The following is a 21,352-nucleotide window of genomic DNA, read 5'->3' on the forward strand; positions in this document are numbered from 1 at the left end:
AGTTTATATACGTGGCATCTTTTCGCTGGGATGCGTGGGGGGAGCGGGCCGGAAGCTTTAACAAGATTGCTAACCGGAAGTGGTCCGAGAGCACTATGAACACGCAAAACACTACTTTCTCCCTAAAAATAAGCTTTGTCCAGTTGATTTAAAGCCCATGCATATTTTTTTGTTTGATTATTGACTACATTTAAAAAAATGGCATGGCTGATTTTATCCTCACATGACAATTGTTGCGTCACTTGGAGATACCTGCGGAGAAATAAATGTAAGGTTCTTCTGTGGTACCCAGTAACCTTAGTGATACCTGCAGAAGACTATATGGTTATAATAGTTGGTTAATGAGGTGTGACGTTACAATCTTTGTGTGAACGGTCTACAGACGTCTGGGTGTTATGACTATCATGTCTCCTAAAATAACATGTTAAAAATTACACATCTGGATGTGTCGACAGGTGTGGGCGTTTGACCGTTCGAAGGACCTTGTCGGGTTTGTCAAGGTTTGACATACTCCATTGAGTTTGTCTGAGTTTGACAGGCTCTATAATGTTTTGAGTGTCTGTGGGGGGGGGGGGGGGTGTCCTGATCTGGCTCCCTGAAAAAGTCGGCACCCTCGTGGTACTTTGAGCGATTAGCGTCACCTAAGGTCTGCATTTGAATGTATTGGTCAGACCAGTCAGCGGCACAACTGTAAACAACAAATCGGTTATAGCTATGCTTCAGAAATGGGAGTATCCTTAAACTAAACACCTTTGATATACAAGGTACGAGGTCCAAGAGAGACCTGTAGAGGTTCGAGAGAGACCTGTAGAGGTTCAAGAGAGATGTGCAGAAGACTATATAGAGTTATTATAGTTGAGACAGGGACAGATATATTTTAGAATAGGCAGTGAGGGACATATGTCTTGAATAAGATGAGGACAGAGAAGAACCTTAGGCAGCAATAGAGACATATAACTGGATTGCAAATGTTATGTATATTTGTTGTATGAATGGAGTCGAAGTGTATATGTATGTTTGTTAATATATAACTGACATGGGAGACTGTACAGACACATAAGATTATGTGAAGGGTGTGTGTCGTGGATTAGTTATTATTTTATGTTATCAATGGTTGAATGAATAACAAAAAAAATCTAATTTGATTTTGGACTAAATTATGATAAAAACTGGTAACTTTAGCAGCCATCTAGAATAAGGTCAAACAATATCAGGAAAATGCAGGCAGGATAGAGAAAATCAAAGGAAGGCAGATGTTCCCCATCAGGCAGGAGATTGGTAAGGGACCTCTTGATATTCACGCAAATTCATTTTAATAACTGTTTTCAAAAAATAACAGGGACAGTCAAAACAAGCTGTAGAGATGAGACATTGCACTCAAATTGAAGACAGTAGATCAAAACACCAACACATCCTGTCAGATGAAAACGATGGAGATGTGAAAGGTCAAACATGTTTTTCACCTACTAAAGTACCATGTGTGTGTGTTAAAGAGTTTTTTGTCTGGATCACAGTGAATGGAGCCTTTCACCTAGATAAGCAAGGAGGCTGCCAGAGTCGTCTGACCTTGTTTTTGTCTGAAAACATTATTTAAAAAACAAACATTTTTTAGGCTGTCGATGAACATACTTGCAGACGAAGCGTCATGTAAAAATTTTGCCTGCTTGTATTTCAACCTGTTTTATCTTGCAAGATTTCAAAGAAGTTCAAAATGAGCCAAATTTACTAATCAAGCTACAGGTGGTTCTACAAAATAGAATAATATTTATGTTAATAATATATTGAATTGGATCACTTATAATTCCCTCCTTTATGCAAAAAACCCTCTTAAAAGAAGAGAGAATATTATTGTTATGATTATTGTAAGTATTAATGCTATTATTAACTAGAATTCAAGGTTCAGGAATTCTGGATTCTTTATTTGTCATACACACCTCATGTGGTACATGTGGTGGAACAAAGCTGTGTACACAGGGACCCAGTTCCATCCAACAGAAATATTAGACTTTAAAGAAAAATTGTAATAAGATGTAGGATATGCATAAAAACATTTTTTATACAAGTCCCTGGAAAAGCAGGGGTGAAATTCAGGATGAGAATCTTTGTGAAACTCTTAACCATTTTTTGACAGGTTGTCCAGACCCATCCTGGTGCCAGATTAAAACTGATAACTGTTTGCTCTTTTAGCGAGTCATCCTTCATCCTCCTCCATCTCTCTCTGTCCTCTGAATGATAGGTTTCACTCCAACTACCACCATGTCCTCCCTGACTGTATCCTTATATTTGTAGATGAACAGATGCTGAGATATATTCATCAATTAAAACGGATTCTTCATTTTTCTGGACTGACTAAAACGTGCATTGAATTTAATGAAATGTAAACATGAGACGTCATTTATCTTTGACCCATCAAAATGAATGCGGTCATTTATTTTACAGAATCAAAGTTTAACATCAAACATTTACATTAATTTGGCAAAATATGAAAATAACAACATAATTAAACAGCTTTACAACCAAGAAAACCATACGGCCATGATTTTCCGTTGCTTCACCACAGACATTAATGAAAACTGTACAATTATGATCAATTATCCACACGGCGGTGGATGAGCACTTTACACAGACATTTCTAAATTATCTGGAAGGATTTCTACTTGAGAGAAGAATTTAAAGATGGAAAGATGGAGTTTAAAGGGAGTGAAAGATGGTGTGTGAGGGGGAGGGTTGACCAGAACCGACACTCTCCATTCGAACCCAGCTTTTCCTCGGTACGCTTTGGTAGTAAACTTGACTCATTACCTTTCTGAAGATTAATCAGCAGATATGGAGTTCCAGTTAACGCTACCTGTCCAGCGTCTCCATAGGATGGCTGTGACTCGTCCGAAGTAGTGACGAGATTCCGTCCGACACAAGCTCACATCAGCAAGTGGACTTTACATGAGTGGAGTCCTTCAGAAGTTCCACTCAGAGGTGGAAGATGTTATAATCCAACTCGGAGGAGCCTTATCATGGCTGGACTTCTGTTCTCCCAAACGACTTCACAGAACTGCGAACATCTCAGAACTTCTCCGCGCCGCCGAACTTCTCAGCGCCTCACCGAACTGAGAGAACTAGGAAGTACCGGCAATTTAAAGAGCTCTATTTCCGGTATATTTGATCGTCCCTGATTGGTCAAAAACAACCAGACAGGGGTGTGGTTTGTGACGTAAGAGGTTACTAGAAGTCAGAAAACAGCAAGAATTGTTATGGAACAGATTAAACTGTTCTCAGAGACAGAGAGAGTTTTGTTTTGGCGAGTTTTAGAAACAGGTGTCAACTTCTCCGTTGACGTCTGAGAGGATGTAAACAAGACAGTTGTTCCAACACATGTCTGCTTTGACTCCTGACCTTGGAAAACGCACACTTGCTCATTCAAAGACAGAAATCAGAAAATGCATAAAAACTCTGTAACAGACCTTAACATGAATTCTAACTTTGCACGAGGATTAAAAAATCATTACACTGTTTCACAGTTAATAAAATTGATTAGTTCACTGCAACATCTAAAATGGTTTGAACTAAGACACTTTGATTATCAACATTTGTAAAATAGTAATGATAATAAAAAGAGAGTGTTCTTTCACTTGATTTTCAAGAAGGAAAGTCTCAGGATGGGTGAACCTGTATTTCTGGATTCAAATCAATGAAATGACAGTTTCTGTCCCACAAGGTTCTTAAGGTCAAGGGTTTTGACCTTAGGCTTAGTTTTGACATCAGGTTAAGTTCACTACATATTTCTTTTTTCAGACTTCCTTTTAGTTTTTCCTGACAGCTGCTAACATCCTTTCAATTCAATTCAATTCAAAAATACTTTAACCCCAAAGGGAAATTATTTGTTGTTGTAACTCGTTATCCTCATTTCATTAAGAGATGTTATAGATGCTGATGCTGTAGACTGGAAGGATCTCTTGGAAAGGTCCATCTCACAGTGGATCCTAAGAAACTGGCTGCAGATGTTGTCTGATCCGTCCACCCAGACTCGGCTGGCCTCTCGGTTCCCCCGGGCTGTAGAACCGCCTGAATGCCGGACAGAACTCCTCCCAGAGCAATGGCCACTCCTCCCAGCAGTCTGCTGAGCTCCTCGTCACTGCGGACAGCCAACTGTAGGTGCTGAGGGACGATCCTGTCCTTCCGCTGTCATGAGCCGTGTTTCCTGCTAGTTCCAGGATCTCAGTGGTCAGACACTCGAGCACAGCTGGCAGGTAGATGAGAATGCATCCACAGAACATCCTTTTCAACTCATTTGAGATTTGGGGATGTAGTTGAGATATTATTTGAGCTTTTGAGATGTTAATCAGCTGCTGTTGGTTGTAGAAAACTGTCTTGTTGCCATGGTTACGCATCATAACAAATGTCCAAAACTAAAAAAGTTTCAGTAAAAATTCTTCCAGCTGCACAGCATCTGATACCAGAGGAAACAATCATCCAAAAAATGTGATTTACATCTAGAAAAAGAGGAATTAAAGTTTCCAAAAGCAAAATCTCAGAATGAACGTAACAGAGCTGCTCCAATGTGCAGTCACCCTTCTCCCAATATACCCACTGTCCCTCCTCTGGAAATGTCCAAACCATCTCAATCTAACCTCTCTAACTTTATCTCCCAGTTGCTCAACCTGTGCTGTACCTCTGATGATCTTTTTTCCTGGTCTTATCCATCCATGTTTCTCCTGGAGAGCCTTGGAATCTTAATTTCAGAGTCAGAGTCAGAGATTCTTTATTGTCAATCCACCTCATGTGGTACATGTGGTGGAACAAAATTATGTACACAGGGTCCCAGTTACATCCAACAATAAAATGTAAAAGAAAAACAATGATAACATCTAAGATATGAACTAAGAAAAACATCAACTAAATATACACTAAGCACTAATAGCATAAAAACATTATGTCGAACAGCAGCACGAACATGAACATGAGTCTGTGAGAACAGATGTGCACGCATGAACACATCAACATTGAAACAGATCAGCAGCAACATGAAACAGATCAGCAGCAACATGAAACAGATCAGCAGCAACATGAAACAGACCAGCAGCAACATGATCTGATTTTTCACAGTGATTATTCTGGTTAGAGATTCATGAGTCTAACAGCGGGCAGCACGGTGGCGCAACAGGTAGAGCTGCTGCCTTTCAGCGAACAGGTCCCTGGTTCAAACCCCGGTCCAGGGGCCTTTCTGGGTGGAGTTTGCATGTTCTCTCCGTGCATGCGTGGGTTTTCTCCGGGTACTCCGGTTTCCTCCCACAGACCAAAAACATGCATGTTAGGCTGATTGGTAAATCTAAATTGTCCCTAGGTGTGAGTGAGAGAGTGAATGGTTGTTTGTCTCTATGTGTCCCTGTGATGGACTTGCGACCCGTCCAGGGTGTCCCCCGCCCCTCGCACAGTGATTGCTGGACATGGGCACCAGCGACCCCCGTGACCCAAAATGGAATAAACGGGTAAAGATAATGGATGGATGGATGGATGGATGAGTCTAACAGCCTCAGGGTAGAAGCTGTTCCTCAGTCTAGTGGTTCTACACTTAATGCTCCTCAACCTCCTTCCTGAGGGGAACAGGGCAAAAAGCGTTTCAAAAATTTCTGCCACTTCCAGGTATTTTTCCTGTTTTTCCACAGAAAAGTGTTTTTCTTTTCACTTATTACTTGTGTTTTTGTTATTGACATGCAGAAGTAATGATCAGTTTTTGCAGGTGTCTTCAGAGACCAGGAGCCACACGTAAAATGGTAACGGTAACGTGAGAGTTTCATGATTACTAATCAAGAAAATGCTAAATTATGCTTTTCGGACCCTTAACCTTACTGCCGATAACACAGGGCTGATATATACTTTATTGATGTTGTTAAACAAATCGAAAACCATGCATGAATAGTTGGCTGTACCCCTCCCCCCACCCAAAATATCTCTGCAGGTGTTCCCGGATGGAGAATTAAGGACGTCTGCTGGTGGCAAGGAACAACCTGTGTGTAGGTGTCAGATAAGTATAAACCTGCTAAGCCCATCGAATATACCCATACTGAATGCTATTTTTTCAATAACTCCTAATAAGAATATAGACATCTATAGTGTTTGTGATATTGTGGGAGAAGGATGTTGTTCTTTTTTCCCCTAATAATGCAGCTCCAGATGGGTCACTGACAGGCATTGAGAGTCCACTGACTGGGTTTTTGAAGGATAGATCGAAGCGTCCAGCGTGAATAGATGCCAGGCATCTTCCAGCCTACCAAATGATGGAAGAAATGCCCTTGATGAGGAGGAGTGGAATGAGGATTGCAAACGGTGGCGTGCCAGGGGGGAAAAATCACCGGTTCTACTCCCTGGGCTGAGAACATCAAACACATCAAATGAGGTCATTATCATTATTCAGGACACGAGGGTTTTTCAGATTCATACTAATCTGTCTGTGAAAGTATATTTACATCAAATTACCTTTACCAGATAATTGAAGTTCTACTTTTTATTTTTCTATTCCATACAGGTGGTGGGGGGAGAGGGGGGGGAGGTGTGAAAATGTTTTTTTAGCCAATCAAACACTTTGAAACTGTGAACTTGCTGTTTTTATTATAGTTATGGCTAAGAGTTTAATTAATGCCAATAGATGACAAATAGACTAAAGGTTTTGCATTTTTGATATACTGAAATGATTATAAAACACTGTTTTGACATTACACATATTTGTAGGCTATGGTTACAATACTAAACAAATGAGACTGTGAATTCTGACTTACTTGAATTTTGTTATTAACTTTTGAAGCTATAGGTTGATTTAGGTTAGGGGTTCGAATGATTAATTTGAACATCTTTTATCTGTTCATTGATTCTGACACTGATGATTTTGAGGTAAGAGGGAGGACATTATGATTTTCTTATTTGAGATGAAAAGGGGTTTTTAGAAAAGACCTCTAGGTGTTGGAACTCTGGCTGGGCCTTCCTAGTAGCAGGAAAAAAACAAACGGGAGGATGCCAAACACAGGGGTGATTGTAAGGGGTAATTACCAGATAATATAATGTTAAGATGTGGGTGTTTTTAAAAATTAAATATTAATATCTTGAATGTGAAAGTCAGGGTGTGGGCTTGAATGGTATTTTAGAATTGTGTTTAACGTTCAAATCGAAATTCTTAGCATTAACTGGGTGACAGGTCTTCTCAAACAACTTTGTGGTATAGGAGGTTTGAATAGAATAATTAATTATGGGATGCTACTGGGTTAGGTTAAATATGAACATTTACAGTTTATTTACAGTATTATGGGGCATTATAGTGATTTTTTTCTTGCTTTAACATGGTTGGACAAGATAATATAGTATGTTACATATTTAATAATTACTTTTAATGATTAATTTGATGATTAATTGATTACTGTTTAATTTTTGACTGAAAGAATAAACATAATTTAGAAAAAATAAGTTGTCGCTGTTGGCCCCGGGGGGTCACTGTATGTGGTTGCTGGTGGGGATCTTCCGGTTCTCCCCTGTGGTCCGTTCTGGGGGGTGGGTGAGTGGTTCGTCCTGTGTGGGTGGCTCTGGGGGCTCCGCGGTCGGGGTCCCTCCTGGGGTCTTGGGCTCTGGTCCCCCCTTTTTCGTCTGCCTCTGGTCTTGGGGGTCGGGTCTCTGCTGCTTCACAGTTACTAATAAATGTTCTATTAGAGAAGCCTTATACACTTATGCATGCTCACAACCACACACAAATAGAAGCAGGGATGCTTATGTAAGCTTTATATGTAGATATATAGATATGTATGTGAGTGTATATTAATGTGTATGTATGTATGTATGTATATAGGCGTAGGTATGGGTATATATATTTATGGAAACTTACTGCAAAGCCATGAATATTTTAAGTTCTTTATACATATGTATTTTGTTGCTGTGTTTTGTCATGTTCTTTGCAGGTGAACAGACAGTGGCCGGGTGTTTTGACGTGTGCTCTATTTGTATATATTTCTTATATTTTGGAGTCTTAATTTGTCTTTTCTTTCTTTCTATCCTATTGAAAAAAAAAAAAAACCTACACTAGATAGTCACTATAATAAATATTTCATAATAATGGTGTGGAGAGGATGGCTGTAAGGGGAGAAGGGAGGCCATCACAAAAAAAATAAATAAATAAAAAAAAATAAGTTGGACGGCACAGGGGATTATTTACGCCACTAGATGGTGGAATTGCATTGATGAACTCTTGATTTAATAAAATTCTAGGATTCTATGAAATGATGAATTTTCCACAGCTGACCTTCGTTAATGTGACATGACGAGGGACCAGAGACCAGGAATTGGTTTTGATTATTTCATGTTTTGCAGACAATTCATTCAACCTTTATTTCTACAGGTGAATCCCATTGAGCCTCAAGGACTCATTTACAAGAGAGACCTGATTTCAACAAAGAATGATGACAACAATGGACAACAGTGACAACAATAAACAATTATAAAAAGGCAAACTGATTTTTTTTTTTACAAATTGAAAAAGATGGCAAAAAAAATAGCAAAACTTCTAGATTCTAAGGCGAATGTAGAAAACTAAAAAAGGAACATGTCTGCATTGGTCCCTGCCAGGAGTCCAACAGATTCTTAAAGCCGCTTAGAGAGGTCAAGGTCGAGAGCTTCAGATCTTTTTACAAGATATTCCAGGAAACAGGAGCGGAGTAGGAGAAGGCCCTTTTGACAAATTCAGTCCTCACTGAGGGAACACTGCAGGTAATAATGTCCTGAGGATGCACGCTGTAGCTGCACTCATGCAGAGACATGAAGGAGGAGATGTATGAAGGCAGCAGACCAAGAAGTGATTTAAAGATGAAAATGTACCAGTGGGAGAGTCTGCGAGAAGTTAATGATGTCCAGTTAACCAGAGAATACAGGGTGCAGTGGTGGGTACGATAATCACAGCCAGTTAAGAATCTTAGTGCACCATGATAGACAGCATCCAACATCTGCAGCATCCAACATCTGTAGGGTTCTTGTAGGAGTGTTCATGTAAATAATGTCACCATAATCAATGGAGGGAAGGAAAGTCACAGAAGGTGTTTCCTAACATTCAGAGTTAGACAGGATCTGTTTCTGAAAAAGAAACCCAGTTTAACTTTCAGTTTCTTTACCAGGTTTTCCACGTGGAGCTTAAAAGAGAGATGTGAGTCGACCAAGATACCCCCAAATTAATAGGAATCAACAAACCCAATGTGGACATCATTTGAGGATAAAATCGGAGGAAGAACTGATGGGACCGACTTCCAGTTTGAAAAAAGCATCCCTTTGGTTTTATCTGCATTTAGGACAAGTTTGGAATGGAACAAATCTGACTGGATGATGTCAAATGCAGATTGCAAAAGCTGGAAAGCCTTGGCAACTGTTTTAGCTCGACAAACAACTGTGTCATCAGCATAGAAATGTAAGGATGCATCAGGGATGCTCTGACCTACAAAGTACATTACCAATGTAGACTGTAAAGAGGGTGGGTCCTAAGACTGAGCCTTGTGGTAAACCATTGTTGACTGTTAAATAACTGGAGGAAGTACCATTATGTTGAACACATTGCCTCCGGTCTGAAAAATAGTTAGAGAACCAACCAATGGTGCGTTCTGAGAAACCAATTTCTGAGAGTTTATGACACAAGATGTTCTGATCCACAGTGTCAAAAGCTTTAGACAGGTCTAAGAAAAGTGCAGCACAATAATCCTTAGCATCCAGTGCTTCAACAACGTCATTAAGAACCTTCAGTGAAGCAGTGGTTGTGCTGTGTTGTTTCCTGAAACCAGATTGATGTGGAGATAAGATGTTAAATGAGTCCAGGTAATTTTTGATTTGAGAGTTTATCAGTTTTTCTAGAACCTTGGCTAAAATGCAGAGTTTAGAGATTGGTCGATAGTTGTTCAGTGTGGTGGGGTCTCCTCCCTTCAGCAAAGGAAGAACAAAGGCTGTTTTCCAAGTGTCTGGGATGGAGTTTTGTCTTTTGGAGAGATTGAAGATGTGGGTCACAGGGACTGTGATGATATGAGCAGCCAGCCTTAAGAAATAAGGTGGAAGTTCATCTGGACCTGCAGATTTTTTAGGATCAAGATCTTTTAACAGTTTATTGACCTCACTGACTGAGAATGGAGAAAAAGAGAAGGTGTGATTAACTGAGGATTGACTTGTAGGAGGGATTTAATTTGTAGAAGTTTGGTTATTAGGGGAAGTGGATGATTTTCTGTTAGTAACTGTGTCAAATAAAGAACTAGAAGCAACAAAATGTTTGTTGAAACAGTTCAGGATCTCATGCTTATTTGACACAGGAACAGAGTTAACGAGAAGTTGTGATGGGAGGTCAGATGATTGGGGGGTGCCTGAGAGCGATTTGATGGTTTTCCAGAATCTGTTAGGGTCATTTAGATTTTTGGAGGTCTGAGATAAGAAATAGTTTCGTTTTGCTGCTTTGATGGCAGTTGTGCATTTATTCCTCATCTGTCGAAAACTCAACCAGTCAGTGTCTGAGTCAGATTTTCTAACTGCAGCCCAAAGATGGTCTCTCCTGTGCAGGATGTCAGCTAGCTCTGGAGTAAACCGGGGGCTGTCTCTTAGCAGACACAAGACTAGATACCAGAGAATATCTGATGTAAATAGCGACCCCCCCCCCCTTTCATGATCACAGCGATAGATGTTAAATCCATTGATAACCAGGTCATTATTGAGTACAGATTTGTTGAGCCAGGTTTCAGAGATGAAGATTACATCTGCCCCAGAAGAACTGACCAGAATTTTCAAGGTATCAAGTTTTCTCAGAAGGCTATGTGCGTTTACATGCAGAAAATGAAGTACTGACATGTTTTTAAAGTCATTTGGTGTCATATAAATAGTGGGGGGTCCAGGGTTGGGCTGAATACCTGAGAGCAGTAACAACAGTATTAGCAGACATTTTCTTGAGTTTTACATGACTGATGTGTAATTATAGGAGTTAATAATGTGACAATTAGCCCCCATAATCGAACCATGAGAAACATTAATGAAGACTTGATCATTCAGAACACAAAAACAGGGTAAGTTGCAGTGATGGGCTGATCCAGATGTAGCAAGATTCAGTGACTCCAGATAATTTGAGATCTGAAAATAATGACAATATGAATGGTGCAGAAAAGTCTCAGACCATAAAGTGTCACAAATCAAATGGGCAAACATCCGACAAGGTGCCCCAACTACAGTTTGAGTTGGGCTGAAGGGGGCTCCAGCCCCTCTGCGAAGATGGATGGATGCTCTCATGAGAAACAGAAGCTGGGTTCAGAATCAACAGGTAGAAACAGATAATTCGCAGCAAATAGCAGAGTGAGCTGCCAGAAAGGAAGCTGTCAGAAAATCCTCCTGAAATGAAAGGCATGGTCCTAGCTCGTTTCAGGTCAACAGGGGACAACAGCGTGATCCGGAATAAAAATTATTTATTATCCAGGTGAGTTTGGATGGAAGCCTGCTGCAACTCCGGACTTATCTCGGGCACCACACAGCGCTGCTGCTCCGCGGTTCACTTCGCTTCTCTGCACGTCACCTTCGCACCCCATAACACGAGAGGCCACCCCTGGTGAAAAATGACGAGACTGACCCGAGAGGCTGAAGTCGTCAGTGGGCCGATTCTGCTCCAGTCCGGCTCTCCACAGCACGAGAGGCTACCTCCGGTGAACAATGATGACACTGACCAAAGGGGCTGAACAGGCTGAAGTCGTCCCTGGCCCGGTTCAATGACAAGAGTTTTAGACTACAGGTTTTCCAGGGGGTGGACTTATGAAATTTTGCAATCTAAATTGTGATTAAATTAAGTTGTGGTTGAATGGGTGAATAGATCTGTTGTTAACTTGGTGGTATGTTTTTTATATCAGGCCTCCAGGGGGAGTTGGGAGGTTTTGTTATTTACATACAACGTAAAAACGCATAGATCGATGTTTACATCAGTTTATCCACATACACATTTTCTGCTGTGACAGCCTAAGGTACCGGCAGTACCCAGGTGCCAATAAATGGGGCATGATTGGACAGGCACCAAGGTTTTTTGTTTTTCCTTTCCTTTTTTTTTTCCTTTCCAGATGGACCAGGCCTGGGGAAGGCCACCTTGAAGAGTCAAAAAGAGAGATCAGGGTCTACAACTGATAAATATTCCTAGATCAGAGCGGTTTTCTGCTTAGAACACTTTTTGCAATTGTCAAATCAAATATTTTTTAGTACTGACAGAGTCAGTGTTATAAATATTTTCATATGTCCTGGATCTTATTAAGGGGGGTGCCTGAGTCATTGAACTGGGAATTTTTCAAAGAAACCCTCTGGGTCCCTCGAACCAGGGGGAGTTGTTAGCATTTTATCCAGACCGACCCTGGGTTGTTGATATACTCAGAGATGGATTATAATGAAATTATGACCCAGTTCTGACTGTTTAAATGGGGCCAGCAACTCTAAAAAGAGTCTCCCATGGATTCAATATCCGTCAAGGAATATAGTTTTTATTTATTTGTTATTTCTTTATTGACTCGCTAAATCACGTAGAAAGCCTTTTTATGCACCAGTATCATAATATACTACCATATACAATACCATAGTATGGATTATTGAGCATGGACTTTGTTTTGCACCAGTATCATTTTTTCTGACACGTCAGACCACATAAGATCCATTGAGATCACACTTAGTCAAAATAAGGCCCCCTTATCTACTGATAGACTGTACTCCCGAATGTAAAGGAGGAACCTAGGCCCCATATATTTGTAAAAGCAATGTGTCATCTGCCCCTTCCGGTCCTTGATCTCGTGTCGTGTATTGGAGAGGCCAGCATTGTAAACTGTAACCTTTTCCTGCCTTGATTTAATACACCTGGTAAAACTTAATTCATGTTTCCTTGATTTATTGATAGTATGAGCTGCTACTTCTGAGGGAAGTCTAAGCCAGGGGCTGCATGAGCTGGAGGTGGGCCTGGGGTCCGAGATGAAGCCAGAGGGCCACAGCTAGCAACAGCTAGCCGCAGTAGCTCGGGACCCACAGCAGCTCACATTGCAACACAACTATTGTTGTTGTTTTTGCTATTTATGCTAGTTTTGTTTTTCTGGTGAAGTTAAAGAAATAATCATTGTTTATCTACTGTAGTAGTTAACTTAAATTGATACTATATTGATGGGGTAAATATGGATTTAGTTGTTACTTGTATGGATTATACATGTAATTAATGTAATATTATGTAAGTGGTTAAGGAGTGGGATTTTTGATAAGTTTATACTTCACCCACTCCCTTGAATATGTTAAAAAAAAGTTTTGACATTATGCTTCATGCTGTTTCGTTTGCTTGTTTGTTTTTTACATATTAAAAAAATAAACTAAAGTTTTTCGAGTGCGGGGGGCGGACGGCTCACCGTGAGGGAATCAAAATGCTACCTCTAGCATTTCAAATGGTAAATGGACTGTACTTATATAGCGCCTTTCTATCTTGTTTCAAGATACTCAAAGCGCTTTACACTACAATCTGTGCCTCATTTACGCATTCATACAGCACTCTACTAGATCTCTACAAAGCTAATTGAACAAATCATTCTAAAGAGACTAATCAGAGCTTTATCACATTCAGACACTGATGGGGCACACATCAGAGGCAATGAGGGGTTCAGTGTCTTGCCCAGGGACACTTCAGCATGTGACTGCTGGTGGATTCGAACCCCCAACTCTCACATTGGAGAACGACTGCTCTAATCACTCAGCCACAGCCACCCCATTTTAGGTAGCGCGTCTCTATTGTGTACTGCTAGCTTAGCACTATGTCCATGCTTGCTGGAAGATGTCAACGGGGCACGCGGGGGAGGGGGGGGGGGGTTGTTCGGTTCGGTAGGAGCAGGGAACTTGATTCAGTTGACAAAGTGAGGTGCCCTGCTTGTATAATGGTAGGGGAAATGCTGAGAATAGATTAGATTAGAATATACTGGAGTAGAATAGAATAGAATACAATAGAATAGTTTGTAGACTTTTCCAAGGCACTGTACAACAGCTACAAAAACTGGGCAAGTCCTACACTTGATTTTGTTACTTTTTTCTGAAGACTGGGGAAAATGTTTTACCAAAAAACTAAACAATGGTTGGAAAAAATACATTTAAATATTTATCAAGAGGAAATATTTGTTCAAAACTAAAGACTTCTGATGAATAAAAACATGTTAATGAATAAATGTTTGTTTATTTGACTTTTTGTTTTAAGTATTGCGCTTGTTTGCACATTTGGTGGATTGTATGTAAATGGGGGACGAGCATGTTGGTGTTCATGTTACCTTGAGGCATCAAAGCTGTCGTAGGAGCCCACGGTGTAATGTCTGAAGAGCTTCCGTCTGTCAGCACGGTCCGCTCGGGAATCTGCCAAGATCACAGCGGAATCAGGTCAGTACTTACATTTATGTGAATACCACATGCTAGCTGCTGGGTTTGTATGAAAAAAAAAAAAAAACTTTATACAAGCTTTCACACCTGCAATAAAAACAAACATTAAATATGCAGGCCTATATTTTACAACTCAAAAAGGTAACTCACACATATTTATCATCTTCTGAAATATGTGACCTGTGCTGGCAAAATGAGTCGAACTGAGCACAGATGGCACTGCAAAAGTGAAAATATGGATTTTTGCTTTAATTGAAATTTGAGTAAAAACAGGTTAAAAAAGACACCATCCAGCAACTCTGCTAACTACAAAGATATTTTTTTTATTTTTATTTTTTATCCAAGTCTTTGAACTGGTATGTTCAGAAATAATCATTTTAGTTCTAACAACAATAACTTTCATTGAAATTGATCAGTTTTCTCAGCCAGTTGCCAAAACTATGGGAAATTTCTTCAAATAAATTGGTATCATCATGATGTCTGGGAATTCCCCTTTTTAAATAAAGTAAATGGCAAATGGACTGTACTTATATAGCGCCTTTCTATATTAATTCAAGATACTCAAAGTGCTTTACAACACAATCTGTGTCCTCATTTACCCATCCACACAGCACTCTACTAGATCTCTACAAAGCTAATTGAACAAATCATTCTAAATATCCTGATGCATGCTCAATAATCCAGGTAGAAAAATCTAAAAAAGTTCAATCTGGTCCTCTGGACATTCAAAAAACAAAACAAAGCAAAACAACAACAAACAAAAAAAAAGTAGAAACATTTTGTCTTTCATCTGAAAGACTTCCTCAGTCTGAGGTGCTGTATTCAGCTCAGTCTCTTAAATAGCACCTTCTCAGAGTGGATCAACCAGTTTGCTGCTGACAACCAAAACCAGCTGCTCACATGATCAAGAAGGACAATCAGCCTAACAATGGATCATTAGCACCTGATGGCTGTTTACTATTCACAGGGGGCTGAGTGAAATTAGCAATAACAGCATTATCACTTAGGCTGATGGCCTTTCTTGATCATGTGAGCAGCTGGTATTGATTGTCAAGAGCAAACTGGTTGATCCACTCTGAGAAGGTGATATTTATAAGACTGAGCTGAATACAGCACCTCAAACTGAGGAAGTCTTTTGGATGAAAGACGAAATGTTTCTACATTTTTAGGCCCGAGCAGCGAATCACTGTGAAGGCCTATTGTAATCATTCTGTTCAGGCCAGAGCTGCAATTTTTTCCACCAAATGAATTTTCGTTTTGGGGGCCTTAACATTTCCCAAAAGTCACCAAATTTGGCAGACACACCAGGACTGGTGAAGAATTATGTATTTTAAGGTCGTGGCAAAAATAGCAACAGAAATGGCTCAAGAGCGCCACCTAGAAATTTTCAAAAATACCCTCCACATTAACCTTAGTTTGTCATAGAAACATGAAATTTGGAACTCTTGTACAATTCTCCAAGATGTACAGCAAACCCTCTGGCACCAATGTTGTACAATAAACAGGAAGGTGGCCATTTTGGAATGCTAGCCCGATTTTCAAACCTTTTTGGCGGTTTACATCCTCCGCATTTGAACAAACTCATCCTAGAGATTTTGCTCGATCGGTTTCAAACTTGGCGATTTTGGTCAAAAGGCATGGGGGACGCAAAGTTATCTAAACGGTTCATTTTGGAGCATGCTGAAGGGGTGGGGCCAGATCGTTTGACATCTTGCCATGAAAAACGAAACGTTAATAGCTCCTACAAGAAAACTGTCTGAGACATCAAACCTTCAGTGATTGATCCACATCCGGTCCCCTGCAAGACTGAATGGTTAAATCATGATATCACTTAAGCCACGCCCCCTGACAACAGGAAGTATAAAGTTTTACGTTGAACGATCCCTATCTGACCCCTGTCACCTGAACAGCATGATAGTGTGTTCAGTGACCGAAGACATGTTGATGTAACTCGCTTTCCAACACTGACAGTTTTGGGTGGAGCATGTGGGCGTCGTGACGTGGCGAAATAAGACGTAAAGCCATTGCCATACATTTGTCTCTAAATTCCACAGATTTTAACCGAGGTGCACCAAAATCAGTATGATCGTTCATTATCCATCCCTTGAACAGGAATCCATGATAATTGGCCGATAATCTCCACAGCGCCCCTAGAATATTTTAAAACCTCAGCCCCAAGCCATTTTTGGACCGATAATTCTGAAACTCGGTTAACATCTGTATCTTCTCAGGACCTATGAAAAAGTCTCTTGGAGCCCTGGTCCAAACTCAAAAGGAAGTCTGCCATTTTGGGTCAAAGGGTCATTTTTGGGCATTTCTAATGGAGAATTTTAACGAACTCATCCTAGAAATTTTGAGTGATTGCCTTCAAACTTGATTGATATGCCCTTAACTCATTGGGGAATAAAAGTTATCAAAAGCTTTTGGTTTTGTATATGTTAGAGGGGCGTGGCCAGGCCTCAAAGTTGCACTTCACGCCATAAATTTACAAACGCTATAACTTTCACATTGAAAGACCGAAATGCACTCAACTTGGCATGACTCATCCCTGTTGGATGCCCGACGATCCACTATGGTCATATTTTTACATCATCAAAGTCCCGCCCCCTCAGAACAGGAAGTTTCCTTTTTTACTTGTAATACTCCCTCATTGACACCCTTGACTTAATCAGGATGATCCTGTGTTAGAATATATATGATTTGATTCAACTTGATTTAAATTACAAACAGTTTTAGCTGGAGGATGTAGGCGTGGCGGCGTGACGAATTAAGAAGTGACGCTGTTGCAATACGTTTGGCTCAAAATTGCACAGATTTGAACAGAGGTGCACCAAAATCAGTATGATCGATCATTATCCACCCCTTGAACAGGAATCCATGATAAGTGGCCAATAGCCTCCACAGCACCACCTACATTATTCCTATAGTTATATCTCAGTGATACGTTCTGGACCAGATTTATTGTGCATGATCAGTGAGCACTTCTAGACACATTGATATTGTGGTTTTACTTTTGACTCTAGTGTGCCCTCTAGATTATTCCAACAGTTATATCTCAGTGATACATCATCCTATTTGCACGAGATTTTGGGTGTGTCATCAGTGAGCACTTCTAGACACATTGGTATTGTTGTTTTACTTTTGACTCCAGTGCGCCCCCTACATTATTCCAACAGTTATATTTCAGTGAAATATAATCCAATGTGTGCCTGATTTATTGTGCGTGATCAGTGAGCACTTATAGACACATTGGTATTGTTCTTTAACATTTGAATCAAATGCGCCCCCTAGATTATTCCAACAGTTATATGTTGAAAAGCCTAAAGGAAGTCCTTTTACATTCGTGTCAAAACAGGAAGTGACAATAACTCCCGTCTTGAAGGTCGGATTTTAGCCAAACTTGTAAGGCTTGGAGCCGGATTCATACTGATATGAACGGAAGGTGATTGGAAAGTTTTGGCATATGGGAACCCTGGTGGACACGTGTGGGAATTGCACGCAAGTGTTCGCAATGGCGACTGGGCGGAGTCGCCAGAGCTCCCGCGGTCGCTGTAAGGCCGGAGTGGCGCTTTGCTGTGAGAGCCTTCAATGTGGCTTGCAGCTTTAATTTGTTGTTGTTTTGCTTGGTTTTGTTTTTTTGAATGTCCAGGGGACCAGATTTAACTTTTTTAAATCATTCTAAAGAGACTAATCAGTGCTTCAGATCACATTCATACACTGATGGGACACACATCAGAGGCTATGAGGGGTTCAGTGTCTTGCCCAAGGACACTTCAGCATGTGACTGCTGGTGGATTCGAACCCCCAACTCTTGCATTGGAGGACAACTGCTCTAACCACTCAGCCACAGCCACCCGAATTCTCAATTAGTCAGAGAGTCAGAGATTCTTTATTGTTGTTCACACCACAAGTGGTACATGTGGTGGAATGAAATTATGTACACAGGATCCCAGTTACATCCAACAATAAAATGTAAAAGAAAAACAGTAATAAGGTCTAAGATATGAACTAAGAAAAACATCAAATAAAAATACGCTAAGCACTGAAAACATGAAAACAACAAAAACAATATGCCGAACAGCAGCATGAACATGAGTCTGTGTAAGCAGATGAGCATGCATGAACAAAGCAACATGAAACAGATCAGCAGCAACATGAAACAGATCAGCAGCAACATGAAACAGATCAGCAGCAACATGATCTGATTTTCCACAGTGATTATTCTGGTTAGAGATTCATGAGTCTAACGACCTCAGGGTAGAAGCTGTTCCTCAGTCTAGTGGTTCTAGACTTAATGCTCCACAACCTCCTTCCTGAGGGGAACAGGGCAAAAAAGTGTGTGTGCTGGGTGAGTGGGGTCCTTCATGACGCAGGTGGCCCTCTTTCTGCATCTAGAGGTGGCTGTGATGGTGGGGAGACTGACTCCAACATCTTCTGTGCAGCCTTCACCACTCTCTGCAAAGCTTTTCTTTCTGCAGCTGTGCAGCCTCCATGCCACATGTTGATGCTGGAGCACAGGATGCTCTCCTGTGCACACCTGTAGAAGGAGGTGAGGACTGAGCTTCCCAGACAGCTCGTCTCAGCCGCCTGAGGAAGTAGAGTCTCTGATGAGTATTCTTGATCAGGCTGGTGGTGGTGTTGCCCAGCAGAGGTTGCCATTAAGGTGTACATTCAAGTACTTGTAGCTGGAGACCACTTCCACTGCAGATCCTCTTATGTTCTTTGGGTGGTGGTGGTGGTGTGTGTGTGTGTGTGTGTGGGGGGGGGGGTGTTGGTGGAAATGTATGTTTGTTCCTTATGAAATCCATGACCATCAATAGAGAGGAGAGGGATGCACTCACCATTCTCAGCAAGGACAGCAGACAAAGGAAGGTGCACAGTGATTTTGAACCAGAAAGACTATCATGAGAAAGTTATGACACTCCTTAGTGACTTAACCATTTATGAACCACTGATGAAAAGAGATCCAGGAAGTGGCTACAAGAAGAAGTTGATAGATTGCCTGAAAATTTTAGAGCAGGACAAGGATATTGACCGTATTCTGTACCACAGACTGTACCCAGGGGAGGCCACACCTAGTCTGTATGGTTTACCTAAAATTCACAAACAAGGTGTACCTTTAAGACCAATTGTTAGCATGATTAATTCGGTCACTTAACAATGTTTCCAAATATCTGGCATCTGTACTCATCCCTTTAGTTCGCAGCTCAGAACATGACCATAGCTACGTTTACATGGACATAAGTAATCAGATCAAATGGCCGTTCGGAATAAAAACGCGTCATGTAAACACCCCGTTCGAGTTATTTTTTGTTTATTCAGCGCAATCCGAAATTGTTTGTGATCAAAATGAAACGGGTGTTTTTCGCCGATTCATAACCCGAACAGTATCCATGTAAAACCTTAATCTGTTCATTTTTTCCGATCGTGAAAAACTGACCTGACTACACATGTGCGACCTATGTCATTTCCACCTGGCTAAGGCTAATTATATTAGCATGTCGGGGAAGCAAAACTGGTCGGTGAGCGACACAACATTTCTACAAGAAATTTTAAAAGAGCTCAAAATGATCTGTATTACCTGTAGCTCAGTCAGGGAGTACAGTAACGTTTGCACCGTCATTAAAACCTGTCGCGGGTCCATTTTGGGTGCTCAGTTTTATTTATTTATTTTTGCTCCCTTGTCCTGCCCGGCATTGTGGCACTCAGAATTGTTGTCTGAGTGTCAAGGTGAGGCCCAACAGATTTACTTTCACAAGCAGAGCATTATGGCTGGCCTTAGTGCTCCACTTGATATATAAATAAAACTTTATTATAATTTGCTTTGGGTTTGTTTCAGATGTAATGGACACGGGGATGAACAAATAAAGAAGAAAAAAGCAGAAACGTGGGAGAAGGGTCAAAAGGGAAAGGAGATAGGAGTAGAGGAGAGAGAGAGGGATAAAGAGAACACAAATAAACATCATTGAAGTCTGACTCTAGACCTGCGGAAAGAAAAAAAGACAAAACCGAGAAACTACAACAACAAACAACATATATAATGATACTTATAACATCATTAGAAAGTATTTTATATGGTACATGGTAATACAAGATGAATTTAGTGGCCACCACAACCCAATTGAGTGTGTATCTGATAAACACCTGAATCTAAACACCTGTGTGAGCATGTTATCACTATAAGGTTTCTTTGGGTGCTCAGTTTTGTTTACGTTCATCCCGGAAGTAAACTAGAAGTAGAACTTCTTCTTATGTGTTTTTTTAAGGAGAGCTTACCACTCTGCGTATGTCAGTACTTCTGTTCAGAACAAATCCTGCTGCATGTAAACGCTCGTCATGAACAGATTGTGCCCATGTAAATGATACATTTGAATTATTTAATCTGAAAACATTTCAGTCTGGTCAAAGAATTTTTCACATGTAAACATAGCTACATACAGAACACCATGGACTTTGTGGATAAGGTGAGGGATGTCATCATGGAGACTGATGAAACAATGGTCTCTTTTGATGTCACATCACTCTTTACGTGCATTCCTGTTGATGATGCAGTAGAGGTGGTCAGTTTAAGATTAAAATCAGACACCACTCTGAGCAGCAGGACCACGCTTTCCACAGAACAACTGTCAACTCTTGAAACTGTGCCTGCAGTCAACCTACTTCACATATGGGGAGCAATATTATAGGCAGAAACATGGGTGTGCTGTGGGGTCTCCAGTTTCTCCTATTGTACATCTCTACATGTCTCTGCATGAGTGCAGCTACGGAGTGTGCTCTCAGGACATTATTACCTGCAGTGTTCCCTCAATGAGGACTGAACCAGGCAAAAGGGCCTTCTCCTACTCCGCTCCTGTTTCCTGGAATATCTTACAAAAAGATTTGAAGCTCTCGACCTTGACCTCTCTAAGTGGCTTTAAGAATCTGTTGGACTCCTGACAGGGACCAATGC

General features: G+C 40.7%; 1 long non-coding RNA gene across 1 annotated transcript in view; it reads right to left on the reverse strand.

Moving 5' to 3' along the window:
- The window catches only part of LOC119424984, a 95,903-nt gene extending 81,567 nt beyond the window's left edge, over positions 1-14,336 (reverse strand). Inside the window, exon 1 of the long non-coding RNA XR_005187543.1 lies at positions 14,298-14,336. This is a non-coding gene — a long non-coding RNA (uncharacterized LOC119424984). The remainder of the gene's footprint in view (positions 1-14,297) is intronic.
- Positions 14,337-21,352: the final 7,016 nt, after the last annotated feature.

This window comes from Nematolebias whitei, chromosome 2 (genome assembly GCF_014905685.2).
Source record: "Nematolebias whitei isolate Nwh7 chromosome 2, NemWhi1, whole genome shotgun sequence".
In the NCBI taxonomy this organism is placed as follows: domain Eukaryota; kingdom Metazoa; phylum Chordata; class Actinopteri; order Cyprinodontiformes; family Rivulidae; genus Nematolebias; species Nematolebias whitei.